Here is an 18415-nt window from a genome sequence, read left to right on the forward strand (position 1 = left end):
CAAGAGTATTTCTTCATATTTGAGTACATCCACTCATAACCATTCTTAGAGTTTTTAGGAAATGATTTCTAAACAATGTTAAAATTTTTAATATGAAGAAATATCAGTATCATTGCTTCTTTCTTTTTAAACATTACTATATTACTCATCATATAAGCCCCACTGTGGCTGTACATTTTCTGGCACTGCCAAAATGAATGGTAAACTTGTTTGTGGACCCAATCATGTATTATTGTTCATCCTGACAGATTTTGGAGAACTTTCTACATCTGCAAATTATTTTTGACAGCTAAGATTTCATTATACGTGGCGTTTAGACTTGTCTTTTAGCTTTAGTGTTGGGTGTCTTTCACAATGCCAAGACCTGTCACGAATTTAAAGTCCTCTCCCTATGGCCAGATATAGTAGTAGAATGATACTTGCACTATCTTCCCCACCATTTGCCCTATCCTTGAACTTTTATTTTTTTTATTTATTTTTATTTTTTTATTTTTTATTTATTTATGATAGTCACACACAGAGAGAGAGAGAGGCAGAGACATAGGCAGAGGGAGAAGCAGGCTCCATGCACCGGGAGCCCGATGTGGGATTCGATCCCGGGTCTCCAGGATCGCGCCCCGGGCCAAAGGCAGGCGCTAAACTGCTGCGCCACCCAGGGATCCCTATCCTTGAACTTTTAAACATACATTTGTCCCTCTTGTATACACAAGAAAATATGTAAAATCCTGCCCCAAACGCTGGTTTACAGGGTCTTCTAATGCAATGTATTTTATAGCTCTGATTTTAACTTCACCCAAGCTTTAGATGAGAGACTCACATACCAGCCTGAGTTGGTCAAACCATCATGGACAAAAGCAAATTTCCACCTCTCTTAATTGGAGTTGATGACTTTGTTTGAAAATCAGAAGAAGTTTTTGATAGCTGTAAGCAAAGTTATCCAAGGGGTCTTCTAGATGGTAAAACATGCAGACTCACGTTTAGAGGACCTGAGTGTGAATTCCTTCTCTACTGTCCCCCTACATCCCAGCCCCTGCCATTACCTCACTGTGATCCTAAACAAGTGGTTTAATCATCCTAAATCTCAATTTCTGTATTTATAACATGGAGAAAATGGTGGTATCAACATCAAATGGTAGTTGAACTAATATGAAGTTCTTAAGACAGTGCCTGATATTTATAAGTGATTAATAAATGTTCACTATTACTGTGTTATTCATAATTCTACTGTAGCTATAGTAGAGAGTTCAAATAGAAATCTCTAATCTCCAATGCAATCTGTTTGAAGGAACAGAAGTTTTAAAATACTCATAATTCATATACACGTATAATCAATCAAATGTCAGCTTGGTGATTCTTCCCATATCCTAAATTCTAGCCATACTGGTAGAGACAGAGCAAGGAGGGCAGGCTGGGAGGTGGAAATTGATACAGTAGCAGTTAGGAACAAAAGCTAGAGAGCTCTGAGACTTGTGTTCTACAAAACATAGGAGGAAGATTTTGCAGAGATCAGGGAATGAAAAAGTCTTTGGTTTCTGACTGGTCCTTCTGGTCTACAGCCAATATCAGCTTTTGCTTCTGGTCCTTTCCATGACTCTTTCATGCAAATCAGCATCCATATGTTCAATAAGTTCCTTGATTATTGGTCTTTTCCCATAGCACACAGCCTAGGATAGAATATTAGCCTCATGAGTGTTTTGAATTATTTTATGTGCTGAGATTTAAATATATCATTTTGTTCTGAGTGCTGAGGATGATGTTAAATAATTGTTTTTTTTTCAGATTTCCTAATTTGCTTTTCTTTATTATTTTCTGATTATTAACTTTGTTATTGAGCACCAAAAATTATATATACATGTAGGCAGCTGTGTTAGTCAGGGTTCTCTAGAGAAATAGAACCAATAGGAGATATACAGGTATATAAGAAGTCATTTCTTATGGAAACTGATTCATGTAATTGTGAAGGCTGGGAAGTCACATAATATTCCATCAACAAACTTGAGAACCAGGAAAATGAGTGATATAATTCAGTCTAAATCAGAAGGCCTGAAAACTAAGGGAGCTAATGGTGAACTCTCAATCCAAGGTCAAAGGCCTGAAAACCCGAGGGACAACTGGTTTAAGACCCAGAGTCTGAAGGTATGAGTCTTAGGAACTCTGATATCTGAGGGCATAGGAGAAAATGGATATTTTAACCTCAAGAAGAGAGAGAGAATTCACCCTTCTTCCACCTTTTCTGCTCTATTTCAACCCTCAGTGGATTGGATGATGCCTGTCTACATTGGTGAGGGTGGATCTTTTTTACCCAAGTCTACAGATTCAGATGCTAATCTCTTCCAAAAACATCCTCACATACACACTCAAAATAATGTTTAACTGGCTGTCTGAGCATCCCTTAGCCCTGTCCAGTTGTAACATAAAATTAACCATCATAGCAACTTATCTTTTGCTTGTCTTAGATTGTTTCTCCATGAATTCAACGTTGGTAATTAAGCTCAAGATGCTGCAAAGTTCTGACATTGCCATTCACCCTTCTCAGATCGCCCAAAATTGGTTTTTATAATGAAATTTTAATTGTCAGTTCTAGTTATGGATAAAATTTTTGTTTTTTTTAAAAAGAGCTCCGTAAGGACTTAAAAGACTTTTTAGGATATCACAAATATGTCTAAGTAGGTATTCTCCATCTATTTTTGGCAAATGTGTTTTGATTCTTGCCATGTTACTGAGAGGAATATACCCATTCCCTTGACAGAGCTAAGAAGACATTGCAGAGTCATTTGTGGGACATGATTCCTACTTGGCCATCCTTCTGCTATTTCTCATTTTCTTATGAAATTGTAATATTAAGCCAAATTTCTGGGGACATTAGTAAACTCTGCTTTAGCCAGGAGATTTTCATAATGTAGGGTGCATATTGAGCAATACAACTAGGCACCAGTATACTGGGAAGACTCTGAAGAATCTTTTTCTTCACCATGTCCACCCTGGTCTATTGAAATTAATATTGTAGAAAGTGGCTCTATTGCCTTCATAGCTTTTCTTCCCTGAGTGTAAAGACACAAAAGTCACTAACTTGTCAGAATGTCAACATTTATTAATATTTAAAAATGTTTATATGTATGTAGATAAACAGGTTCAAAGATAATGAAATTTAGTGAAAATTATAGACTTAAAAAAAGAAAGAATCTGTAAACTCAGTATCCTGATAGCCATAATTACAGTTATATTCTTCCAAAGTTTTTTCATTCATTTATCTTGTTTAATCTTTCTTTCTTTGTAAAATATTATTGGAATTATATAGCATATATAATTCAGTATCTTGATTTTTTTCTAGGTAATATTAAATAGGTATTTTCATGCTATTACTTACTTGGTCTGACTAATCATCAATTTAATGAATCAATATGCTCTAGAGTGGGTCCACTACAATTTGCATAAGTATTTTGCTGGTATTGAATATTTAGAATATCTCCAGGATTTTGCTCTTACGAGATATTTTCCTGAGTATCTTCTTTCTCATCTAAAATAAAATTCCTTAATACAAAATCTTTCCACAGTGACTAGTAGATTCAAACCTGTATTTGAGTGGGCTCATCAGAATCCAGGTGATCATGATGGAGCTTCACCTATGTTCAAGAGGGGTGTAAGCAGATGGCATTTATTTTGACCTGACTTTATTTATTGTCTTCTCTGGCATCACTGTCCTGAAAGTAATTCATGAGAAAGGACCTGTATACCCTTTCCGTTGCTGTCTTCCTGCTGCCCAGAACAGTTACTAGGAGGTACCACAATACACATTTCTTAAATAAATGCATCCGTCCTTGAAGGAATGCATAACAACCATAGCAGAATATTGTGTTAACAGTAGTGATGAAGATGAAAAGAAGTGGTTTCCCATACATTTTGAGAAGACCCATAAGATCAGTGAGTAGAAAGTGGAAGTAGAAAAGTGCTTTTTCTTCTTCCCTATCTTTTTAAGTTCTTTGTCTAGAGACCAGAGGTTCTTAAAAACAAACATGCATCAGAATTGCCTGGATGGCTTGTTGAAACAGGATTGCAGTAGGTGAATGGTTATTCAAACATCTGTACTTCTCAGCAATACAAAGAAACAAACTGATTGATTCACACAAACACCTGGATGACTCTCCAAAGGATTGTACTGAGTGAAAAAAGCCAATCCACAAAAGTTATATTGTTTGATTCCCTTATATAACATTGTTGAATGATAAAATTATACAAATGGGGATAATAGTGGCCAGGGGTTAAGAAGTAGGTGACAGCAAGAGGGAAGTGGATATGGCTATAAAAGGCAACATGAGAGATCCTTATGATGGTAGAAGTACTCTGTATTTTAACTTGACTATATCAATGTCGACATCCTGGCTGTGATACTATAGTTTTACAAAATATCGCCATTGGGATATATTGGGCAAAGGGTGATGAGATTGTTCTGTATTATTTCTTACAATTGCCTATGAATCTGTAATTATTTCAAGAGTTTTAAGAAGTTTACTTAATTAAAAAATACACACAGATTGTTGGGCCTCATTTCCAGGGTTTGTGATCATTAAGTTGGGATTATAGCCCAAGAATCTGAATTTCTAACGAGTACCTAGATGAAGTTGATGTGGGTTTGAGAACCACACTTTGATAATCACTGCCCAAGAATAGTTAGGAATTCATCTTAGACTATTGCCTACAACATTCATTTAACTGACTTGACCTTACTTAGTGAGCTTTCAATTTTGAACTAAATGAATAAAATCTAGGTTTGCAAATTGATGATCACCATCATCTATTTCTGGGGATATGGGCTAACTAGGGCTGCTCTTGGCACTTCATTTAAAGACATTTCCTATTTTTTGAGAGTATGAGGCTGGGAAAAGTAATATATAAAGCATTGTTTGAGCCTATTTCTAAGTTCCTTGGATTCATGTCTTTGGACATTTTTGGAGGAGTGGTGGACACTTCTCTATAGATTTTTGAGGCTGGCATGGAACAGACTTGGAAGCACCTTGACACCTAAATAGGGAGTTTATATACTCAATTTGGGTTTTTTTTTTTGAATAATCCTAAAAAATAAATGTGATGATAAAGTACTTTATGTTTCTTTGCTCCTTCCTATAGACATGGAAGCATTGCTTATGAATGAATATACTTTAAAGTATATATGAGTTATCAGTGTTAGTTTTGGAGTAAAACCTCTGTTTAAGCCGGGACACCTGCACCCCAATGTTTATAGCAGCAATGTCCACAATAGCCAAACTGTGGAAGGAGCCTCGGTGTCCATCGAAAGGATGAATGGATAAAGAAGATGTGATTTATGTATATAATGGAATATTACTCAGCCATTAGAAATGATAAATACCCACCATTTGCTTCGATGTGGATGGACCTGGAGGGTATTATGCTGAGTGAAATAAGTCAATCAGAAAAGGACAAACATTATATTGTCTCATTAATTTGGGGAATATAAAAATTAGTGAAAGGAAATAAAGGGAAAGGAGAGAAAATGAGTGAAAATATCAGTGAGGGTGACAAAACATAAGAGACACCTAACTCTGGGAAATGAACAACGGGTAGTAGGAAGGGGAGGTGGGTGGGGGGTTGGGGTGACTGGGTGATGGGCCCTGAGGGGGCACTTGGCGGGATGAGCACTGGGTATTATGCTATATGTTGGCAAATTGAACTCCAATAAAAAAGTAAAAATAAATAAAAAATTAAAAAACAAAACAAAACAAAAAACCTCTGTTTAAGATCCAGACCTGCTATTCACTACTTGGTTAATCTCAGATAAGTTCTTAATGTCTCTAAGCCTTGTTTTTCACATTTATAAAATGGACCTGTAACACCTAGTTTCAGGGTGTTTTAGGGAGAAATATATGGGCAATACATGTAGCATGTTTGACTAAGAGTACCCGGTTCTGTGGCTAAGTCATGCATAATATTTTGCAGACATTCTCATCAGGAAGTGCAGTCTGTTTCCTATTCCTTGAATTCAGGTCTGCCTGCGACGTGCTTTATCTTATATAATGCTGGGGCAGTAACATTGTATAAGTGCCAAAACCCAGGTCTTCAAAGGTTTGCAGTGACTACCTTTTTTTTTTTTTTTCCTTTTTGAGATACAAATGCCATAGGAATGGTTTGAAATCTTTATGAATTAAGAGACACTTTACACATTTTATACTATTTACTACTTTTCAACTACCATGCAGAGTAAAGCAAATTGTCCAAAGTCACAAAATAGACAATTGGTAGAATCAAGATTCTCAGTCCTACCTGTCTAAAGCTTCAGTGACTAACTGCTTAATTGTACTTCCTCTTGAGGGAGCTTCTCTAATACCCAGGTTAACTACACCTCAATCTGAAATCCTATGCAGTTAATAAAATAGTCTAGAGAATGAGTCTTCATATTTGTAAATATAAACCTTATCAGTTGAGACCATGTCTTTACAGGTCTGAGAGCATGATTAAGGAGCAGCTTATCATATCAACCCTATTCATAGTATATATGGAGAGTACTCTTGCTGAAAGCTGATAAATGGAAATTCCTTATTCAAAATATTGACTGGAGGCCAATGTGCATATTTACTAGGCTCTACCTAGATGACTTTTAAAGTCAGCCTTCCACCTATGCAGGTCATGGCTGCATCATACATTGTTCTGAGAAGGCTCTTCAGAGAGGAGAGTGTGTCATTCAGAATTACTAGGGAAGAATAAGTTGTTTTTCAAGTTCATATTTCTTGGATCAGTCCATCTTGATTACCCACATGACTCAGGGGTTACCATGAATTCAAATGGCCAGAGAAATCTTTCTGTGGGACACTGGAATGGAATATGTCCGAAGGATTGGGAAAGAATTAAAAGAAAAGAAGAATTCTTGTACTTTAGAAAATAAGTTTTAAAGGTTATCCTGGAGGGAGTCTTAAAGGTAAAAATACTCTATAAAACATAAGGCCTTGAAAAATAAAAGTGCCACTTAGTTGTGTAGATTAGGGCTTTGGGTTTCAATCTTTTCATCTGTAAAATAGGAATTAGATGCATATATACATCTCACAATTGTGCTGTAAAACTTGAATGAAATCATGCAAGTCAAAGCACAGAGCATAGTTCACAGTCAGTTCTTAATAACACATGCCTCCAAGACAACTTCCATTTAAAAATCTGTATGTCGAACAGGGAGGAAAGGTCAATTGGAAGATGGCCAAAGGGCCTGAAAATCAGGCAGGCAAAGTAGAAATTGGTGACCACTTTCTTATAAAGGCAAAGGAGCTTGGTATCCCTGTGAAATCAGGGTCTTGCTTTTTTAAAGAAAATCATGAGGAGTTTTTTCCACTTTTCATTTGGCTTAGGCAAAGTGGGCCATGCTCACCTTTTTTTCTCCATCCTGCCTTCAACACTCACTTTCCTAAGTAAAGTTAACAAATGATCCCATTTCTCCCATTAGTAACAGCCATTAGCAGGAATGTTCGACACTCACCAGCATTAACCGAACCCTAATTAGCCAAATACTGCCTGCCACCCCCTTACAATGCACACCTTTCTTTCCCCATGCCTGCCATGGCTCTCCTAAAGGAAACATTTGGAAAACTCCCCTCCTTAGCCCACTCTCCCTCACATCATTAATCAGCTTGCTATGCCTCATCCAAGGGAAAAAAAAAATTATCCAGTTTCCTGCTGCATGCCGGTCAGATGAACCAAGTGCTAAATAGGACTTCAGTATGTGCCCTCCTTATGTTGAGGGCACGTAACTGCCGCACCTGGAACTCCTGTGTGTTAAGGAGGACGTATTTTGGATTTCACAGCAGCCGTCTGAGCTGTCTGGTTCTGTGTGATATTCTGATGCTTCTGTTTTCCAGAGTCAAGTTTTGAGTAGAACAAAGCAGGGAAATGCCTCCTGGCCTTCAGGACTTTATCAGCTTGCTCAGAAAACCCAAAATCTGAGAGGGACTGTAGGGACTGACGGGCTTTCTCTATTAGGTATCAAAAAAAAGAAAGAAGAAAGAAAAGAAAGAAAGAAGAAAGAAAGAAAGAAAGAAAGAAAGAAAGAAAGAAAGAAAGAAAGAGAAAGAAAGAGAGAGAAGAAAGAAAGAAAGAAAGAAAGAAAGAAAGAAAGAAAGAAGAAAGAAAGAAAGAAAGAAAGAAAGAAAGAAAGAAAGAAAGAAAGAAAGAAAGAAAGAAAGAAAGAAAGAAAGAAAGAAAGAAAACAACAAAGGGGATGGCTGAATGGCTGAAACACCTACTAATACACACACTCATCACACTGTCCCTGCATTGTCCTCAGGTTATTTCATGTGTGGAGATGATGTGGTTTTGGAGTAATGTTGTTGGGACTTGGAGCTGACTGCCAGAAAGAATTCTTGAGAGGCCTTCGGTGCAAAAAGGTGGTTTCATTAAAGCATGGGAATAGGACCCATGGGCAGAAAGAGCTGCTGCCACAAAATTGTGAGGAGCAACTGATTATATACTTTGGGGTTGGGGAAAGAAAGGGTAGGAGAGGTCCCCCAGGGGTTTTCACATGCTAAAGAAGACTCAAGGGATCCTGGAGGCTTTGCTCTTGTCAAACCAAGTTATTTTACCCTCTTGCAAGACATTACATGTAGGACAGTTGGGGATTTTCTGGAGGAAACTTGTACTCTGCCTGGCTCAAATATTTGTCAATGGGCAGCAGGTTTATAAGCACATCTAATGTTATCTATGTTTCCTTATGCCTTTGTTTCCCACATCAGAGACGGCAGGCAGTCCCAGGTGCTTCATTTCCAGCCACCAGGAGCTCCCAAGCAAGCATGCTTACCTCAGTGAGACAGGCAACACATTGCTGAGAAAACAAACAGCTTTGTCATCTGCAGGCTTAGCTTTGAACATTAGTGCTGCCACTGCCCAAGTGCCTCTGTGAGTTGCTTAACCCCACAGCCTGTTTCTTCCTTTGTGAAATAGGAATGATAATTATACTGACCTCCTAGAGAGACAGGAAATGCAGAACGTGGAGGGTGAAGCACAGTGCCTGGCACAGAGCAGGCACTCAGTAACCATCCCCTTTCCAGGGACCCTGACTCCTTACTCACCTGCATAAACAAATTTCAGGGGCTCTGGAAGGATTTTATCTGGACCGTGTGACCACCTAGAGAGGATCTTGCCCTGAACTTCAGTGCCCCATGAACAGGAGACTAGGAGGCTTGTCTCTCTGTTTCCTTTTGGCTTGTTTTTGATTTGGGGTCTGTGTGATTTCCTGGTGAGAAAATATGTGTGTTTGCTATTTAAGGAACAAACAGCTTGTTTCTAGAGGTCCTCTGCTCCCCCTCCCCCTTGGTATTATTGCAAAATATAGATCAGTGACAAATGTCCCTTGGTGCATCACAGCTCAGAGTAGAGTCCTGAGTCCACTCCAGCTTGCATTTGGTATTTTTGGTAATGCATATGGACAAAATTGCTGTTTGTGACATTTTTTGGTTTTTGGTTTTTTTTAGTTAGTCCCCTCTGCTGGCCACTTCCTCCTCCCCATTAAAACAAAAAGCTTGCTTCTATTCCTGTGTTCTTATTCCTGTCACTGGTACGACCATCCTTCCAGTAGCTCAGGTAAAATCTGTCCTGCCTCTTACTCTCTGTCATATTAGGTCAGGTCACTTCTTAGCATCTTTTAACGTGATTTCCTTAATATCTTCAAGACCAGCCACACCCCCAAATGCATGTTCACTGTCATACTCTATTCCCTTCCACACCATTCTGTGCAGCCTCCACCCTAAGCACTCTGGTTTATAATTATTTTTCTTTTCCACTAGTCTGTGATAAACCTTGGGGGACAGGGCCTGTGAATTAATCATCTCTGTATCTCCACTGCCTTGTACAGTGTTTGAAGTAAATGTTTCCTGGATGAATTAAAAAATGAGTGTCAAGACATTGTGTCCCCTGGAAAGACTTTCAATGTCAGAGGTCAGGCTAGCATTTGAGGAGGTGGTTTCTGTGATCCTATAATTAGATCCCAATCCTATTTCCACCAACATGAGGCTTGAATAACTTTGTACCTATTTGGGGTTTTCCAACTCTCAGCCAGATGTCCTCAGTGATTAATTAGTCTACTTGATAGCCTGACAGAGACTATTCTAAGTAAACAGAGGTGTCATTGCTGCCTGATGATCAGTGTGATGATTCAACATTTCCATAATTGGATTTATTCTCTTCCTCTAATATCTTTTCTTCATTCTGTGTTTCTTATGCTGGTGAGCTCTGTTACCTGAGCAGGAGCACAAGAGGCATACAAAGCTTCTCCGAGCTCTGCTATCCAGCCATTTATTTGGTCAGTTTTACTGATTCAACTTTCACAATATCTCTTGAACCTGTCCCCTCCTCTGGTTTCAGCCCTCATCACTTCTGACAGGAACTTCTGAACTAAGTTCACTGATTTCCTCAAGCAGAGGCGACTACTTCTAATTTTGGGTCACCACTATGCTAGTAAATATCTCTACCAGCACAAGGTGTTCATGAAGTTGTTTAAATTCTTGCTATTGTACTGTGAACTGATTGAGAACCAGAATTAGGTTCATTGAGTAAATGCATGATATAGTTGATTTCAAAGTAATTTGAAATTTACAGATAAGTAAATACTAAAAGCAGCTCTTGAATTCCCTTTATTCAGATTCACTGACTATTTATATTTTATCCCATTTACTTCTCTTTCTCTTTCTTCCTCACTCTTCCTGGATAGATAGATGATAGATAGATAGATAGATAGATAGATAGATAGATAGATAGATGATAGATAGAGGTTTTTTTTGATGATTTGGGAGTTGGATAAACTGTGCCCCTTATACCCCTAAATATTTCAGTGTGCATTTACTAATATAGGATGTTCTCTTGCATAACTACAATGTAGTTATTAAAATCAGAAAAATTAACATTGATATAATAATATTATCTAATCCTGGGCTTCTATTCCTATCTGGCAACTGACAGCATAATGTCTCTTATAGTTATTGGTTTTCTTGTCTAGGATCTAACCCAGGATCACATGTTACACATTAGTTTATATGTATCTTTAATCTTCTATCTCTGGTACCATTCTTCAGACTTTCTATGTTGTTCTGTTTTTGACTCTGCATTTTGAAAATTATTAGCAAAATATTCTTTAAAATGCTCCTCAGTTTGGGTTTTTCTGACAGTTCCTTATCATTAGAATCAGGATACTTATTCTTGAAATAATGTCATTGAAGCAATATTGTGTCCTCCTCAGTGCATCTCATTAGGAGGATCACAATGTCAGTTTTTCCTAATATTGATGATTTTAGTTTGAAGATTTGGTTGAATTTGTGTCTTCCAGGTCTCTTATGACTTTGAGTATATAAAGATCTTATGGATATTTGAAGCATTTATGTACATGAACATTTTTATAGTTATGAGAAAACCACAAGCTTGATATGTTTTAATGTACAAATAGACCTTACAATAATCCTTTTATATGCATAGGTATCTGTGAAATAAGTATTCAACTAAAATCCCATTACTTATATTCCTATGGAAGGAGTCAATTCTTTATAATTTTTTACTCTGCTTTAAAAATAGCCTCAAGGGGGAGGGTATGTAACCCAGAATTATATTCCTCTTTTACTAAGGGAGACAAGAAAATTTTGAAACTACCAAGCTAGTGGCAACTCTTACCAGATTCAGACGCTCCTTGGTGCTGCTATATCATCATGTATATCCCTCTGTTATCAAACATATTACATGACACTTTGTCATTTTTATGTTTTCTCCTCTACAACATTTTGATTCTGTTTTGTACTGTGATGCATGATACTGTCCTGCTTCATCATGGTCCTCAATAAATGTTTCCAAATGAATGAAGGATGGGTGATTAACTTCTGAAGTGGATAGCTTTCCCTTCTTTTAGGGTTTGTATAACCCATTCACTGCTGGACCTGATCTTATAATGTGATACTGTGGGATGGGAAAAAAGGGACATACATACATTTCTGAAATGGATCAGCAAGGTAGCAGGTGGATTATAAGCAAAAACATAATATTGAGAAACTGCTAGGTGCCAAATGACTGCTTTATGTGTTTATCTTATTTTAGCCTTACAGCCTAACTCTGTGATAAAGGAAATTGTATTTCACTTTGTAGGTTCAAGTTTCACAGAAGCTAAGTAACTTTCTGAGAAAGTAAAGGAACCAAATCTAAACTCTTGTTGGTCTGACTCCAAAATGTGAACGTTTTTTGCTACGTGATTCTGTCCACCACTGCTTGGATGCTCTCAGAGCTATGCTAGTTGGGGAAATCAAGAGGAACAGAGCTGAAAAGTTAGCTACCAATGAAGTTCTTTTGGGAGACATTGCCAAAATAAGTCAACTTAGTGAGTAAATATAGTAGTGAATACAAACAGCTTGCTGTATTGGGGAGGAAGTATGACATATCTGGTGAGACAGTAACCTTCTAAAAAAAATTTCAGTTAATAGAGTATATGGTATTTGAGATATTTCAGATACCATCCAGCAATATGAACTCATTTTACAGATGAGGAAACCAAGGCCTAGAAAGAAGAAAGGATTTACCTAAAGCCACATGGTATTGATGATATAACCAGAGCCAACACTTTTTGTGTTCTGTCTTTTCTTATTATATCCAACTAATCCATGCTATTCATCTGCTTCAATTCTACAACAAAGCACTCAATTAGAATTAGCTTTGTAACAAGCATCCACCAGGCACTAGAGATCCAAAGGCAGAAAAATCTGGGATAAACAAAACATTTGCCTTTGTCTCTCTGTGTCTCTCTCTTTCTCTCAGTCTCTGTCTGTCTGTCCAATGGATGACCTCTTTCCCAAGTGCAGAGGTCAGAACATACCTGTGCATGAACATGGCCCCATCGTGTTTTGTGCCCATTACCGTGCATGTGTTCCAAAGCTCAATGTCATGTTATGCAGTGCCCACTGATAAATAGTAGGCAGAGAATGGACGAGAGTGATGATAAAGAGAGAGAAATTGTCCAGATGTTAGTAGCTCATAATGTTTTAATTTAGAGCAGTGCTTTTCCCCAATGCCATCACCAAAGGTTTGTCTTTGGTTTATTTGTGTTATCACAACAGTGACGATGGAGTTAAATGAAGCCTTTGAAAAGAGGATTTTTGCTTGTTTCATTTATATTCTACTGTTCTTTCATTAAACATTTCTAAATATCCACGGGGCCCGATTCTTACAAAAATAAATCAGATAAACCTAGGGTTCTTGCCAAGTCAAATATCTACAGTTTCTTGCAATTATGTAATTTCCAACTCTGCGGCAGTAACTATTGCTGATAAGTCAATCGTCATAAAGAGAAATGTTCCAGACCAATCTTTATTAGTGTGTCCTTCACTGATATATGCAAAGTCTTTTTTTTTTAAAGCAGAGCTGTACTTTTTTTTGTCCCTAGTGAATAGCTTCTCATCATAACAATTTATATCTGGATAATGTCATAGTAAAATGTAAAAGTGGTAAATTAAAACCCATGAAATTAGGTTCTGCTGTTATTAATAAAAACTGCTCTGGTTTTCACCATTTTGTTATGATGGCACTGTCTTATAATGCAGCTTTGTAGAAATGTATTTCTGGCATCTCAAGTTGATTTGGCCCAGACAAAAGCAATATTTAGAAGGTTACTCTGTGGAACTTCTCTAGGAAAAGGAACTTGAGAGTCATGTGCTAATTTAAATACCTCTTTAATGTTGAGGTTAAACACATTATTGATCAGGAAAGGCTTTTTTTTTTTTTTTTTTTTTTTTTGGAGAGAAGGGCTATGTTATTCTGTAGGAGTGGTGAAAATAAACAAACTGAAAATACCAGCATGCTATTTTTCCCCCAAATAACATATCTGCTCAGTGCAGATATACACTGTTTAAATTACTTAGATTAAAATAAAAGCATTATTTTCAAGTCATCATTTCTGCCCCCAGTTTGAGGAGACTCCTTAGAGACTGATTCTCCTTTGTAGCTAGAGCTTACATGCTTTGAACTTGCTTTTATTGGGGTCACTACAGTTTGTAGAATTCTTTGCTTACATGAACTTATTCATTTCCTGCAATAGGCTTAGGAGATTGGCATGGTTTCATTCCTGTGTTTTAGATGAGGAAGCTGACACACACACATTAGGCAAAGTCCCTTTCAGTCCTGGCAAGTAGAAGCCCAGGGACTCAGCCAGGTTTTCTCTCTCTTGACTGCTCCCCACCCCAACACTGTAGTGAAGGAAGGAAGTGGTCCTTTCATTATGCACATCAACAGAGTTTTATTTTCCTGATAAAGATATATAGTAGGTTAACCCCACTTTTATTTCTGTGAAGGGAAAGCAGCCTGATAGAGTCATCTTACTTTAGATGCTATCCATTCATATTACAGAGTGATAATCAAGGTGAATTAAAGATTCTTTCCCACCTCACATGGATTCAGGGAGGAAGAAGCAAACTGGTGGGTGCCTGTGTCAATGAGGAGCTTAGACATTTAGGTTCTCTAAGAGCAGCATTGATTTGAAAATGATTATTAGAAGTGTTCTGTTGATGTAGAACACTTCAATGTCTAATGTCAGTGTCTTCAATATCAATGTCCTTTCAATGTTTTAAGAATTTTCAAAGCCAGCTGGTTGCTGTCCTTTATGGAAAAATGCCTCTTTTTTGCCAATATCAGTGAAAAAAAGATTGGAAAGATGGGAAGAGAACTTACTCTTAATAGCTAGGAATGATTTCTTTCAGCATTCTACTTCTTTCTCTATAGAGCTACTGGAATGGACAGCCACAGGACATTTGGAGACAATCAGCCTAGATAGGTAAGAAAATTTCAACTGAGAAGCCAGATTGGGTGAAGAGGACTGGAAACAGAGTGTCACAGGGTCTTAAGACAAGTGACATAAAACTAAAATATATAGTATTACAGAGGATAGAGCTAAAAAGAAAATATGCTACACACACATGAGGATCACATTGACTTTGCAGCAAAATGCGAAATTCACACACATATATACAAATAATTTTGAAAGCAAATGATATTTAAGTTACAAAAATTAGGATACAAAAAGTATGAGTTTTATTTTTTGGTTTGCATTCAATCAGCCTTGGGCTAATAGTATAGATTTTAAACTTTTGGACATTGGTGCTTATCCTCCTCACTTTGTGTCTACTGGACAATTATAGGTGAACAGGACATTGCAGGGTGAATAAATATATGATTGCAGGGTGATAAATGTATAATTTATTAGCTTGAGTCTTATAGTCATTTTTGTGATTGAATAGCAGGAATTAATCATGCTGTTGTCTACTTGTCTACTTGTCATTTTCTTCACTAGGCTGTAAAACCTGCTTGCTGGGATGGGGTAGATCTCAGAGAATTGAGGAGAGGGCAGATTACCCAGGGAGGAGCCTGCAGCTGCCCTTCTGAATCCCAGTTGGCATGGTGGGTAATCTAGTTAAAAGCTCAGAGAGCAGAACTTGTCCTCTTTGGAGGCCCTCTGCTGGATTCCTTCCTACTCCTGCTGATGTGGTTCTCAGAGTTCTTCCTCTGAAGATCTTCCTTTAAAACAACTTTCCTGGAAGTAATGCGCCAAACAATGGGTAGAAATCTTTTGGGGTTTGGGATCAGCACTTAATAAAGGATCCAGAAAGCCACCTAGGTACCAAAGTCTTTTCGGAGATTGAGTTCTTATCTATATGTGAGATAGAGAGGATTTGAATAACTACATCTTTTGCTCTATATCTGTATTTATTATTCATACAATTAAACAACAGCCACAGGATAATAATGAATCAGTTGTCCTTCTTGTCCTTGCTCAGGCTCCATTTTACTGTGGTCATAATATATGGTAACCATCTCTGGAGTAAGAAGGAAGCCAGACAATGTCTTTCTTATTTATTCCAGTGATGATAGATTTTGCTCTGGCTGTTGCATGATACAGCAGCACAGATGGGTAGCTCTCAGGGTGTGGGAAGGATTGCCAGAACCTACATATTCCATTTAGTACTAGTTGGGAAATGAGGACATTTGGATTCCCTGCTGCTCTTGTTTTATCTGGAACTTGCAACAGGAATGAGGATGGGGAGAAGTTGGCAAAGGCAATTATAGTGCAGTATACACGGCAAGTTTTGCAAGCATGGAATCTGTTCAGGTGTCCTTCCTAGGAGTGTTTCCTTCTGAATTAGAAAGCTCTAGTTTTCATTTGATGACTGCTTTCTGGTTAAATCGATTGTTCTACCCTTACTGGAACTAGAATAATGGATATTCAGGGAGACAACGTGGCTTTCTGAAATGACTTCATAAACAGCATTGCCAGATTGAGCAAATAAAAATTCAGGGTGGCCAATTATATTGTTATTCTAGATAAATAATGAATAATTTTTTAGCATGAGTATGTTCCAAATATTGCATGGACTCTCAAATATTGCAAAGGACATACTTCTAATAAAAAAAGTTGTTTATCTGAAATTCAAATTTAATTGAACATGCTGTATTTTATCTGGCAACCCTAATCACATATAATTAAATGTCAAAGGATGCCTGAGTGGCTCAGTGGGTTGCATGTCCGACTCTTGATTTCAGCTCAAGGCATGATCTTGGGGTTGTGGGATTGAGCCTTGCATCAAATTGCATTCAGCATGGAATCTGCTGGAGATTTTCTCTCTCCCTCTCCTTCTGTCCCTCCTATTCATGCTTTCTCAATAAAATAAAATAAAATAAAATAAAATAAAATAAAATAAAATAAAATAAAATAAAATAAAATCTTTAAGTCAAAATTGCTTTTGCTCATAGGCAATAATCAATTCGATCACTGATTAGTTTTTTTTCTAGAATCAATAGGTATATTAGATATTTATCCTCATCTTTTTAGGTTGATTATAAAAGTAGGATAAAATATATGTTTTCCATTTTATATTATAGAAATATAATATGGGAATATCCATATAGATATGGATATTTGTTGTAATGTGCCGTTTTTCTTGCTTTGTTTGTTGTTTGGTTGTTTTTGTTGTTGTTGTTGATTTTGTTGTCTCTATAGTAATGTACTGCACAGGTTTAGGTTTTTTTGTATAACCTATGATTGAAGAGTGATACTAAATTTGAAATTCTGGGATGTCTGTGTGGTTCAGCAGTTGAGTGTCTGTCTTTGGCTCAGGGCGTAATTCTGGAGTCCCGGAATCAAGTTCCACGTCGGGCTCCATTCATGGAACCTGCTTCTTCCTCTGCCTATGTCTCTACCTCTCTCTCTCTCTCTCTCTCTCTCTCTCTGTGTCTCTCATGAATAAAAAAAATAAAATCTTTTTAAAAAATTTGAAATTCCTTTTTACTTTATGAAATTCATATACATAGTAAATATCAAGGATTAGATACACTGGGAAAATTGAAAAAATAATCTTGTTCTGATTATATTAATATTTTCTCTTTGTAGAACACTTGAAAATATGTAATAAGAGAAATACACCTGTAATGTTTCTTATCTATTTTATTTTTTATTTAATTTATTTTTTATTTTTTTAAGATTTTATTTATTTATTCATGAGAGACACAGGGAGAGAGAGAGGCACAGACACAGGCAGAGGGAGAAGCAGGCTCCATGCAGGGAGCCTGACATGGAACTTGATCCTGGGTCTCCAGGATCACATCCTGGGCCGAAGGCGGTGCTAAACTGCTGAGCCACACGGCTGCCCTGTTTCTCATCTATTTTATATTTTTTGGAAACACCTTTTAAAAATCAGTGTTGGGATTTTGTTGTAGTACAATTTTGTTGCCTTTAAAAAAAATTATTTCAACATAAATGTCTTTCATTTTTATTAAAAAAAATTTAGAAAACATTTTAATGGAGACTTACTATTTTTTTCTTTATTGTTTTGGATTTTGTCCTGCTCTAATGTTAAAGTGAGGATGTTGGTACATAACTGTTTGTATCACTGATTATTTTCTTTCGATATATTTTTGAAAGTTCAGTTACTTGATCTAAAGGTCGAAACATTTTTTTAGACCTGAGATATTTGTTGCCCATACTGTACAATGGAAGCCTCCACTCCCTGTGTTCATTGTTTTGGCCAGAGAGACCCTCCTGGTCTTTTTTTGCCCTCCTGTCTCCACTTACTTCTTCCCTTAGGGATAGACATGATTTATCTAATGGGTGAGTTTGGAAGCAGGCAATTTGGTTCAGCTCTTCCTAGATTCAATTTCTCTCAGATGTGGCTACCCACAAACAGAGTTTGTCTGGGTCTTCTCTTTGCTGTGTGGTCAGATTACCAGGACAACTTGGTTGGCTGTGCATGCCTACAGTTGTCCACTCTGCTTATGGGTAAGTTGAAGTCTGGAGGAAATATTATTAGATAGTTCACCATGACTATCCATCTCATTCACCTCCTCCTATCTAGTTATATTAAATAACACATCCGATTTGGGTCTTCATCTCTCTGACAGCCGTGTCTGACTC

Source organism: Canis lupus, chromosome 17 (assembly GCF_003254725.2).
Source record: "Canis lupus dingo isolate Sandy chromosome 17, ASM325472v2, whole genome shotgun sequence".
Taxonomy (NCBI): domain Eukaryota; kingdom Metazoa; phylum Chordata; class Mammalia; order Carnivora; family Canidae; genus Canis; species Canis lupus.